At 47.6% G+C, this 11186-nt stretch overlaps 1 long non-coding RNA gene across 1 annotated transcript; it reads right to left on the bottom strand.

Annotated features, from left to right (window-relative positions):
* Positions 1-812: 812 nt before the first annotated feature.
* Positions 813-10688, bottom strand: LOC142473353 (uncharacterized). Its single transcript, XR_012790053.1, has 2 exons — positions 10043-10688; positions 813-3221 (listed from the first exon to the last, which is right to left on the bottom strand). It is a non-coding gene; the product is annotated as an uncharacterized LOC142473353 (long non-coding RNA).
* Positions 10689-11186: the final 498 nt, after the last annotated feature.

The following is an 11186-nucleotide window of genomic DNA, read 5'->3' as shown; positions in this document are numbered from 1 at the left end:
GATTCTCTTATGTTTATTATGATCATAGTGGTATTTGCATGGCTCCAGCCTATGGACTGATGGACTACCACTCTCTAATGTGTGTGTGTAGGGTGAGTTCTTTTATTTATGAGCTCTCTCCTACAGTATGTAACACCTTTTGCCCCCCCCCCTATCGCAGATGGGGACCATATGTAATAATACACGTGTATTACCGGTGTGGTGCGTTACCTGATAGGCTCACAGCAGGCCTGAACCTCCGCCACTGGGAGCCTGGGGTTACCTGGTTATTCGAACACAGCACCTCCACCTGTAAGGGTTCCCACCTGAGTGGGATGGTCCTCTTACAGGAACACAGTAATAGTAAGACACGCACACAATATAGGTTAGCAACCGTTTTACTATAACTAATAATAACTTTGGTACCCTTAATGAGGTCGTGAATCTCACTATATCAGGGTCTCTCTCTCTCTTCAGTCACTTGCTCCAAATTCAATCATGCATGCGCTAGCTCACTAAGAAAGACTCTGACACAAGGTTCAGCTTCAATCTCAGTACATGCGTTATCCCCGGGGGTAACACAGGAACTGCTTTATTGTTCAGCACACACATTTTATATATCACACAATGGGGCGAGGTGGGGGTTGGGCTTAAGCCGTTTATATCTTGATCCAGGACACACTTTCGTCTCACATTGGTGTACATTATTCCCCGAGGCGTGTACATTCCTTCGTGCATGGGTGCGTGATCAGCTCATGAGAGACTCGGGCTGATAAGTCAGTTGTTTGTACATCTTGCATCAGCCGGATTTCTTCCTTCCAGGATGCTCTCAGGGTGCGGTCCCGGATACAGGCGCCATCTTTACTGGACAATATCTATTTACTGGGCTGAGTTATATAACACTCGGAATAACGGATAAACATATATTCACATAATCTCTTCTACCTTCACAATCCCCCCTTGAATCTATATTTATTCGTTCCCTCCCTAGGGGATACAAGCTGTCCTACGATGCGGGGAATGGGGAAAGGATTTCTTCACTTGACTACTGGCACAACACATCTCTAACAGATATTCATACCTTCCATCAAGACTGTAAACATCGTAGGAGTCTCTTTCCCCAGAAACTTGGTTCTTATAATAAAGAATTATGCATAATATATTTCTGCTTTGGGGGGCTTCGGGTAGGCATATCCGGCTTAGCTTTAGTTTGCAAAAATGATTCCAGATCACTTCCTGTACTCATCATCGTTTCTGCTCCGACTACTTTATACATTAGTTTCCGATAAAGAGGAAAGACACAGCAAAGCACAAGGATAGCAAAGACAAATAAACATAACAAAATCAATCCAATAGTCGTGAGAATTGACTTCCAGCCTCCAGCCCAATCTGCCAGCCAGTTGGCCCAGCTGGTATCCACCCCTGAATTCCTCTTAACTTCTGCCGCTAGATCCCTGATCTGGTTGAGTGCTTTGACCGTCTTTCCATCTATAACAGAGTTTTCTGGGATAAACGTGCAACATTCTTCTCCAAACATTGAACATACCCCCCCTTTTTCTGCTAAAAGCATATCCAAGGCCATTCGATTCTGAAGAGTCATTCGGGTATTTGGCCCTAGTTCCTCAATTATACCTTGGAAAGCGTCCCTGCTATAATTTATAAACCTTTGTTGGTTATAATACAGATAATTTATCCAGTCAACGTTTTTATTGATTTGGACCTGGGGAAAAATGGATGCTAATCCTGCTAGAATTTGGTCTTGGGCCTTAAATGCATCAGGGACCCCCCTTGGAACCCCTATTGCATCTATATATACATAATTACCACCTGGTAGAGTTGTTTCAATACTCCTTTTTGACCTTAGCAGAGAGAGAGGTTTCCCGGATAGATACTGTATTTCCGGTTCCCATGGGAGCACTCTAAAAGGCATAACTACCTTAACCAATGCACACTGTCCTTGCCACATTGGGGGTAGAATATTTCGGAGCCTACCATTACCACACAACCAATATATATCCAGCAGATGTAGAGTGTGGTTTTGTAGTTTGTCTGAAAGCACCGAGGAATTAGAGACACAGAATCCAGGAGCAAATCTCCCTAGTTTGACTCCGGAATTACTGGTGGCTATGAAACAAGTATAGTTTCCGTCATGAATAAATACCTCTCTTGGGGGCTTTACACTAGTCCTTTGAGACACTAGAGGCATTAACTTAGGGCAGTTGGTAGCATTCTCACCTGTCAGGACAGTAATTAGACATTTTGTTTCATTTCCCGGGAGTATTAAAGGGACTGTGGCTAGATGGGCGTTTGCAGCTGCACAGGCTATGCAACTAATATTTTGCCCTGAACTTTTGACTGTATATTTTACCCATTCTATCCACAGATTTTTCCTGACATCGGTTCGGGTCTCTATTTGGAAAACATCTTCCCATGTCAAGCCCGGAATAGGTAATACCTCTTGGATTTGGTTATTCAGTTTGTCCTTACGGCTGGGTTGAGAAGTTGGTGATACTGGTCTACTGGCGATATCTTTTAACTCAATTTGCCCCATCTTGTTGTGGAGAGCACCTCTGTACATACCCAGCACATATTTTCCCATATCTCCTTCTGAGGGATTTTCCAATTGTAAATAGAAAGGCAAACAAACTGGTTGAGCATTATTCTCGCATTTGGTAGGATTCCAAGATCCCTTAGTAAGGGTTAACCGGGTAAGAAGAGATTTTCCATTCTTATCTTTCTTATTTAACCCTCCCTTTGGCCTATATGCCCAATCATCTCCGGTGTTCCATCCTACATTTGACCAAGAGGAACACCATTCGTTTTCCGGCTGAGTGACGCAAAGATATAACATAGCCTGCATATTTATGTACCTTGATTCATAGATATAGTTTGTTGTTCCACACTCCGCTATTTTACAGAAATCAGTTGTGAATGTCTGGAGGGGCATGGAGGTGTTTACCCAGAAAGTGATTGGGGCGGCTTCAGCAGTAATAATTAGCGTAATAATAAAAAGGATATGCATCATGGAGCTTCAATGGGAGACTTTTTGCAGTGAGAAGCGTGGATCCAGGGTCCTTTCCCTTCAAGTTTCACTGCCGTAGGTGTGATCAGCAGAACTCGATATGGACCTTCAAATCTGGGCTCCAAACAATCGGGTCTCACGTGTTTCTTCAGATACACGCTATCCCCAGGTTGGAAGGGGTGTACCGTGTCTCCTGTGGACTCTGGAAGAGAAGCAGATACTACAGAACGAGAGTTAGACAATTCTCGAGCAAGCGAAATCACAAATTGTACTACTTTATCTTGACCCTTTTGTAATTCCTGACTATCTATCTCTGGTATTCTGGGAGGGGACCCAAATAGGACTTCATATGGGGTAAGCCCATGTTTGGCCTGGGGCGTGTGTCTGACATGATATAACGCTATAGGCAATAGATCTGGCCAGGGGAGGGGGTGATCTTGACTCATTTTAAGTAGTTTGGTTTTCAGTGTGCCGTTCATCCTTTCCACCTTTCCCGAACTTTGTGGGTGATAGGGAGTGTGGAGTCCTTGATGAGATCCCAACATAAACCATAGTTCCCCAAAAATAGAGGCTGTGAACGCCGGTCCTTGGTCACTTTCGATCACTTCAGGTATACCAAACCTGCATGCTATTTCGATAAGCATTTTCTTCGCTGTCACCTTTGCCGTCATATTCTTGACTGGGTAAGCTTCGGGCCATCCTGAAAACATATCCACTACTACCAATACATACTCGTATCCCCCGGCCGGGGGCATGTGAATATGGTCCACTTGGATTCTCTGCCATGGGTAGTCGGGTTTGGCTAAATGCTGGGTGGGTACGGTCTGTGTGCTGCTGGGATTACAGGTTTGACAAACCTGACAGGCTCGGTTGTATGCGGCCAATGTGGTACTGATCCCAGGAGCATAGTAGAACTTCCTTACATATGCGAGGGCTTGATTCTTTCCTCGGTGTGTGGCTCCATGTGCCCATGTTGCTACGGCTGGATACATTCTTCTTGGAAGACAGTATACATTATCCTTTTTCCACAGACCAGTTTTCTTTTCCACGGTCGCCCCATCTTTCCTCCACTGCTTCTTTTCTTCTGATAATACTTTTGCCTGTTCCTGTTGTAGTTTAACAACTGGAGGTCGTGCTGTATTAATTTCGGGAAACTCTTCAGCCTTGATTTGTGCCTCTGTTTCCTCCCGTTGTTTCTTTTCTTGTGCCCGCGTGCTTACCATTGCTACTTCCATGTCTTCCATGGCTAGCCATCTCTCTGACACAGATCCCAAGGCAGCTTGTTTGGCGGCTTGGTCAGCTAATTGATTTCCTCTTGTTTCCGTGCTGTCCACTTTTCCATGTGCCTTGACCTTGAGAACCGCTACCTGGATAGGTAGTCCCATAGCATGCATAAGTCCTTGGATAAGGGTGGCATGCTTCACCGGTGTTCCTGAGGAGGTTATGAATCCTCTATTTCTCCAGATAGTACCAAAATCATGGGCAATGCCAAAAGCATATCGTGAGTCTGTTCTTATATTCACCCTTTTTCCTTCTGCCATCTCCAATGCTGTTTGTAACGCAATCAATTCCGCTTCCTGGGCTGACCTGCTTGGTGGCAATGCTTCAGCGTAGAGAATCTCTTTCTCCGTGGTGACGGCAAAACCGGTACGGAATCTGCCGTTGTCATCGGCATACCTTGAGCCATCCGTCCAGAGTTCCAGATCAGCCCCTGGAATCGCAGTAGTAGACATATTCTGTGGTTCTGACGTGTCTTGCTGTAAAGTGAGTAAACAGTCATGGGGGGACACTGGTGGACTAGAAGTGTTTAATTCTTCCATTGGTTCCTCTCCCCCCTTTGGGATATGTGGCAGAAGAGTTGCTGGGTTGATAGTGGTACATCGTTGAAAAGAAACATAAGACGGAAGAAGCAATGAGCACTGAAGTCTTAAATGACGTTGATGCGAGAGATGTCGGGGTAATGTCAGCGAGAGAACAGCAGCCAAGTCATGTGGAGCTTGAATAATAACATCATGTCCGAGAGTGATATCCGCCACTTTATCCAGCAGTACTTGTGCAGAATGGGCGGCTTTGAGACAACTCGGAGAAGTACGTGCAACCGGATCCAGTCTGCAGGAGTAGTACCCGACAGGGCGCTGTTTCTCCCGATGGGACTGCGTAAGCACTCCCGAAGCATGGCCGTCTCGCTCGGACACATATAGATTGAATGGCTTGGTGTAGTCTGGAAGGCCCAATGCTGGTGCACTTGAAATAGCCTCCTTCAGAAGATTGAAACAGTGTCGATATAATTGATAGGCAACTGGGTCGGCCACATCGTCTTCCTTGGGACCAGTTTTCAGCGCATCATACAGCGGTTGCATAAGCCTGGAAGCGTCAGGTATCCACTGTCTACAGTAGGTGATAAGTCCAAGGAATGATTGCAGTTGACTGATGGAGGATGGATACGAGACAGATACAATAGCTTGTTTCCTTTCATCTGTCAGATGTCGGATTCCTTGTGATATACAATGTCCCAGAAAAACAACTTTAGGGAGACACCACTGGAGTTTTGACTTGGAGACTTTGCATTGGATAGAGGACAGATGTTGCAGCAGAGAGATAGAGAGTGATTCCATCTGTTGGCCGTCAATCGGGCCACATAGCAGAAGGTCATCAACATACTGGAGTAGCGTAGCTTCAGGGTGAGCTAACACCCATGGTGAAAGAGAGAGTTTCAAAGCTTGGGAAAACTGGTTAGGGCTATTCTGGGCCCCTTGGGGTATTCTTGTCCATGTCAGTTGAGCTCCTTGGAAAGTAAAAGAAAATAAAAATTGGGAGTCCTCATGAAGGGGAACACTGAAAAAAGCATTGGCCAGGTCTATAACTGTGAAGAGACTGGCCTCGGGAGGGACCCCGCTGAGAAGAGTATTTGGATTGGGGACAACAGGGGTTTCCAATATGGTTGCTGCATTGACAGCACGCAGATCTTGTACCAATCGATATTTATCAGGTTGGCCTTTGACACTTTTCTTCTTGACAGGAAACAGAGGAGTATTGCAAGGTGAAGTGCAATACCTGAGCACCCCTTTCTCCAAATATGCATGAATTTGTATCTTCAAACTGGCTTCCTGTGCAGCTTTGAGAGGGTATTGCGGGATTCTTGGGTAAGGGACTCCAGATTTCATCTGTACAACCACTGGGGGAACGGGAAGAAGCCCCACATCCTCAGGTCCTACAGACCATAAACTGGAAGGAACTTGAGATTCAATATGGCTAGGAGAACCAGTATTTGGGTTGGATTGTTCCTGTAACAGCATCAGCGGTAAAGCTCGGATGATGCAGATATCGGGGGGGGTGTCTCCCCCTTCCGGGCGATGGAGAATAAGTTGCATGCCGCACTCATCATATAGAATATTTGCCCTTAGTCTTTGTAAAATATCGGACCCTAATAGATTTAGAGGGCAGGTGTTCGATACCAGAAATCTAGCAGCGACTTCTGAGAACGGTCCGAGAGGTACAGGAACAGTAAGGCGGCTGTTTTGCGGCTTTCCCTCTACCCCCATTGATGTCATCCAATCATCGGAAAGTTCTATAGTGGGGGGGAGCAATTTTTTGGATATAACAGACGTGGACGCCCCTGAGTCCACCAGGAAATCCATAGGGACCTCTGCTACTGTGAGAGTGACTTTCCCACAAACAGCAGTTTGCCCCACTGCTGCCATGGCGGTCCCAGGTTGTCCCCCCTTTCAGGACCGGGGTGGAGGTCCCTCAGGTAGTTGGTCTGGTCTGGGCTTCCTGCATTCTCTCCTGACATGTCCAACTATTCCACAGTTCCAGCAAGTTGGTCCGCCTTGGCTGCGGCCTCCTCCGTTTTGTCTCCTGTCTTGCCGAGGCCCATTATTTGGGTAGTATCCTTGTTGGGGGGTGGGTTGTGGATAGAAAGGTGCGTAGGCCGGGGCAGGGGCAGGGTAGGGGTATGGCTGTGGGTAAGGAGGGAAAGGAGGGGGCGGGTATGGATTATTACTGGGTGGTTGGAAAGGGGCGGGGGCGGACGGTGGAGGGAAAGGAGCAGGTGCGGGAGGCGAGGTAGTAAGAGATGGACATAAAACCGCATCTGCGCATTCATTTTCTTGCATCATTAGAGCAAGTGCTTTCTTTTTTCCTTTGTCTTTCAGTTCCTTTGCGTGTGACCGGGCAAACCCTTTAGCTACTAATATAGCGTCTTGTAATGTTCCCCCAATACAATCTGGGCGTATTGACATAATTTTGTCTTTCAGCTGTTCATTGAGTCCATCTACGAAAGCCTTAGTCAGGATCATACGGTGAGCCTTGGCTTGAGTGGCAAAGCCAAGATCTTCGAACAGTATTCTGATCCTGGAGCCGTATTGTTCCACTGATTCATCCGTTTGTTGTGTGATCTCTTGGAGTGAGCCCTGTAACTCTGTGAGTGCTTCCTGGGCCCAGAGTTTGAGTTGTTGACAATAAGTGAGTCCCGAGGAGTATGTATCAATAGGTTGTGACTGACTTTGGTCGAATGCCGGGGCCATTAGTGGCAGGAAACTGTCGGTGCATTTAATCTCCGTGAGAGATTGTAGATCCTGCCAGGTACATCCGTAGGTTTTCTGTATCTGGCACATTCGTCTGTAGAACGGCATAGGTTGTTTCTCCGGGTCAGGTAGACCAGACACCAGAGTGGAAACTTGTGTAGGGGTGAACGTAACATACTGAAGACCAAGCTTGGGGACATTACGCGGTGTATTGTCTGTCATAGCGGTGTGTTGACCCTCCGCAGACTGTTCTGGCTTTATTCCTGATTTCCCCTGGGCATGGTACATCTGGGGGTGAGGGGGAATTGCCGAGGGCACAATCTCGTGAGGTGGGCTTCTAGAGTTCATAGCTGCCAGAAGTGCCGGCATTCGTTCCGGTTTGTCGGTAACTACCCTGACTTCGGTGAGCTGTGTTTCCTGTGTGGTTATAAAATCTCGTATAGTGGCTATAATTATGTCCACCGCCGGTTCTAATGGGTATCTAAATAATCCAGTGGACACCAAAGGGAAAGCCACGGAAATAATTCCGCGCTGAACACAGGCCGGTTCTGATAAATGCCTTAAGGTGTTCCATATAACAGACCTTAATTGGGATCCACATAACTCAGGGAAATCGGGGTCATATTGGGGGCCCACTGAATGTATTATCCGACCTACAGGTAAGTTGCCGGGCCCGGTAATTGCGATTTCTCCCGTTGGTATGGGGCCCGCATTAGCAATAATCGTGTTGCAATCTCGCTGAACTGAGGGCCCTGCTGCTTGAGAAATAATTCTGGCCAACCCACCCTTATGTTGTAGGTTCGTGTTGGCAGGGTTGACAATTACATCTACTACTGCCGTGGTTATGTCCCCAATTCCTACACTGATAGTGACTTGAGTGCCTTGTGGGGTGCGATATGGCTTAAAGAGAGCCGGGAACCATTGTTCTAAGGCCAAGGCCTGGGGATTAATCGGCCGTGGTTTCGGGGCAATCGGGGGTTTGGGGAAGGGCGGGGCCTTCGGCGTGGAGGTCGGTGGGCACATTGGTCGGGAAGCAAGTGGGGGTGCGGGTGGAATTGGGTCATCGAATTCCGCCTCATTTGAGGATTCGGGTCCTTCCTTCGGATCTATCGCGTGTCGGCGTGAATTCATTAAAGCTTGAGCTTCCGGGGTCTCGAGGAGTTCCCGAAGGCCAAACACAGGGAAAAGCACTTGTAGGGCGGACATAACCTCCTGCGTTCCACTGCCAATAGGGCCTTGCGTGCCAGCAGGCTTAAGGCCTTGCGTGCCACCATACCCTTTTCCTGTATCCGGGCCTTGGTAAAAGGAACCGGAAGGGGTGAGGATAGGATATAGAGGGGCGGGAGGGGGCGTCTGGGCGGGAGCGGAAGGGGCGGACTTCTCGGATGAGATGGGCGGTGGGCCGGGACGGGGCACACCACAATTATAGCAGAAACTCCGCCATTCTGGATTTTGCATACCACAATGGTGACAGACCCACCCCTTTGGACTAGGGCGGGCGCCATCTTGGTATGGCGGCGGATATGGGGTTTCCTCAGCTTTAACAGGCTTCATATATCCATATAGGGGATCAGTATTTTCTGCTCCACCCTCCCCCCGTACTTCTTCATAACCTTCATCACACAATTTTCCCGCTACTCGGAGATGAGCCTGTGCTACCTCTAAAAGACCTTTGTCTTCCAGCGTTCCCCGGGATTCGGTTATCATTTTAGACCATATGCTGGGTTGTAATCTTCCCGTAGGCGGGACTCCAGCCAGTTTATATAGATTAGTAGCATGTTTGGTATATTTCTTTCCTTCTCGAGTGCGGACTAAATCTAGTGCTGTCTGTGCCCCTGTGGGCAACACATGTTTTTTCTTAAATAAGTGCAACATCTCTGAATTCTCTGTTCGTCCCACTAATATCTCGTGGCCGGTCCTGTGTCACCGTCTCGAGGGAACCACTGTTTGGTTACCGCCCTCAGACGTTGGGTCCCTGACCCCAGACACCCGGTACCGGAGACAGAGTACTACTTCACCCGAGGGAACCACTATCAGGTTACCGCCCCCAGATCATCAGTGCCTGTCCTGTTCCCTCTGTACTGGGCTGACAGCCTGCACTTTCATTCAGGGATTTTGCAATTACTATTCAGAAAATCAATCAGACAACCCGCAATCTATTTCCCATTAATACCCACTCGGTGTCTTAAGTTCCCAACACTAATGCATTAATACACCTACATATACGACCTCCAGTCAGCCGACAAAAATCCCTCTCAACTTCGGGCTCCCACTTGCGGCACTGACTAGCATATATAACATGTAAACATTCGTACAATTTAGCAACTTATAGGTGACCACAAGCAACTGAAGAGTATGATATTTTTAACAGTTCTAAACAGAGCGCGACTCTAAAGATCACACCGTTGTATCACATCAACGTGAGTGAAAGACCTAAACAGATTATACTACCTAGGCAGCAACCCACCGACTTATCATAGGCAAGATAACACACAAATTGTATGCAAGAGCTTACCTTGACAATGAGGGTGATCAGTCCTCGGTTCGGTGTGTCACGGTCTCTGCAGCAAAATCAGCGACAGGTCAGTCTCTCGTGGTGAGCCGGAGTCACGCTGCTCCCCCCTTCCACGTTGGGCGCCAAATAATGAGGTCGTGAATCTCACTATATCAGGGTCTCTCTCTCTCTTCAGTCACTTGCTCCAAATTCAATCATGCATGCGCTAGCTCACTAAGAAAGACTCTGACACAAGGTTCAGCTTCAATCTCAGTACATGCGTTATCCCCGGGGGTAACACAGGAACTGCTTTATTGTTCAGCACACACATTTTATATATCACACAATGGGGCGAGGTGGGGGTTGGGCTTAAGCCGTTTATATCTTGATCCAGGACACACTTTCGTCTCACATTGGTGTACATTATTCCCCGAGGCGTGTACATTCCTTCGTGCATGGGTGCGTGATCAGCTCATGAGAGACTCGGGCTGATAAGTCAGTTGTTTGTACATCTTGCATCAGCCGGATTTCTTCCTTCCAGGATGCTCTCAGGGTGCGGTCCCGGATACAGGCGCCATCTTTACTGGACAATATCTATTTACTGGGCTGAGTTATATAACACTCGGAATAACGGATAAACATATATTCACATAATCTCTTCTACCTTCACACCCTGTACCACACAGCATAATGCATATAACCATATACATGGAACTTCACTTGGTGCACACATCAACATAGGTATTCCCTCCTCCAAAGTACATGGCTGCTGGGCACCAATTCCCTGATGTCCCTTATGTCCAAACTCACCCAATGTGTTGGAGATAGCGCTATCCCTTGAAGTGTTAGTGCACTACTAAAGGTACCTGCCTGGGGCTCCAGCCCACGGGGGCCGCAGTATAGCTGGATTGGATCCGCCTGATCCGACGTGATGTCCTCCTACGTGTGGGGTGAATTCCGGCGTGGATAATATCACCATGCACCTTACCGTCTATACCTTGAGTGGATCCGTCTGCAGCCAGCAGGCCGCAGTCACTGCTTGGCGTGGCCTCCGTGAAGATAGCCTATATATATATATATATATATATATATAACCCATCTTTCCCCCCCCCCCTAGACTCATCTGCTGTATCTAGGGTGCGTGAGGGCGGATTACATGCGTGTC

Source organism: Ascaphus truei, assembly GCF_040206685.1.
Source record: "Ascaphus truei isolate aAscTru1 chromosome 3 unlocalized genomic scaffold, aAscTru1.hap1 SUPER_3_unloc_7, whole genome shotgun sequence".
In the NCBI taxonomy this organism is placed as follows: domain Eukaryota; kingdom Metazoa; phylum Chordata; class Amphibia; order Anura; family Ascaphidae; genus Ascaphus; species Ascaphus truei.
The sequence above is the reverse complement of the archived record's forward strand: the minus strand, read 5'-3'. Positions and strand labels throughout refer to the sequence as shown.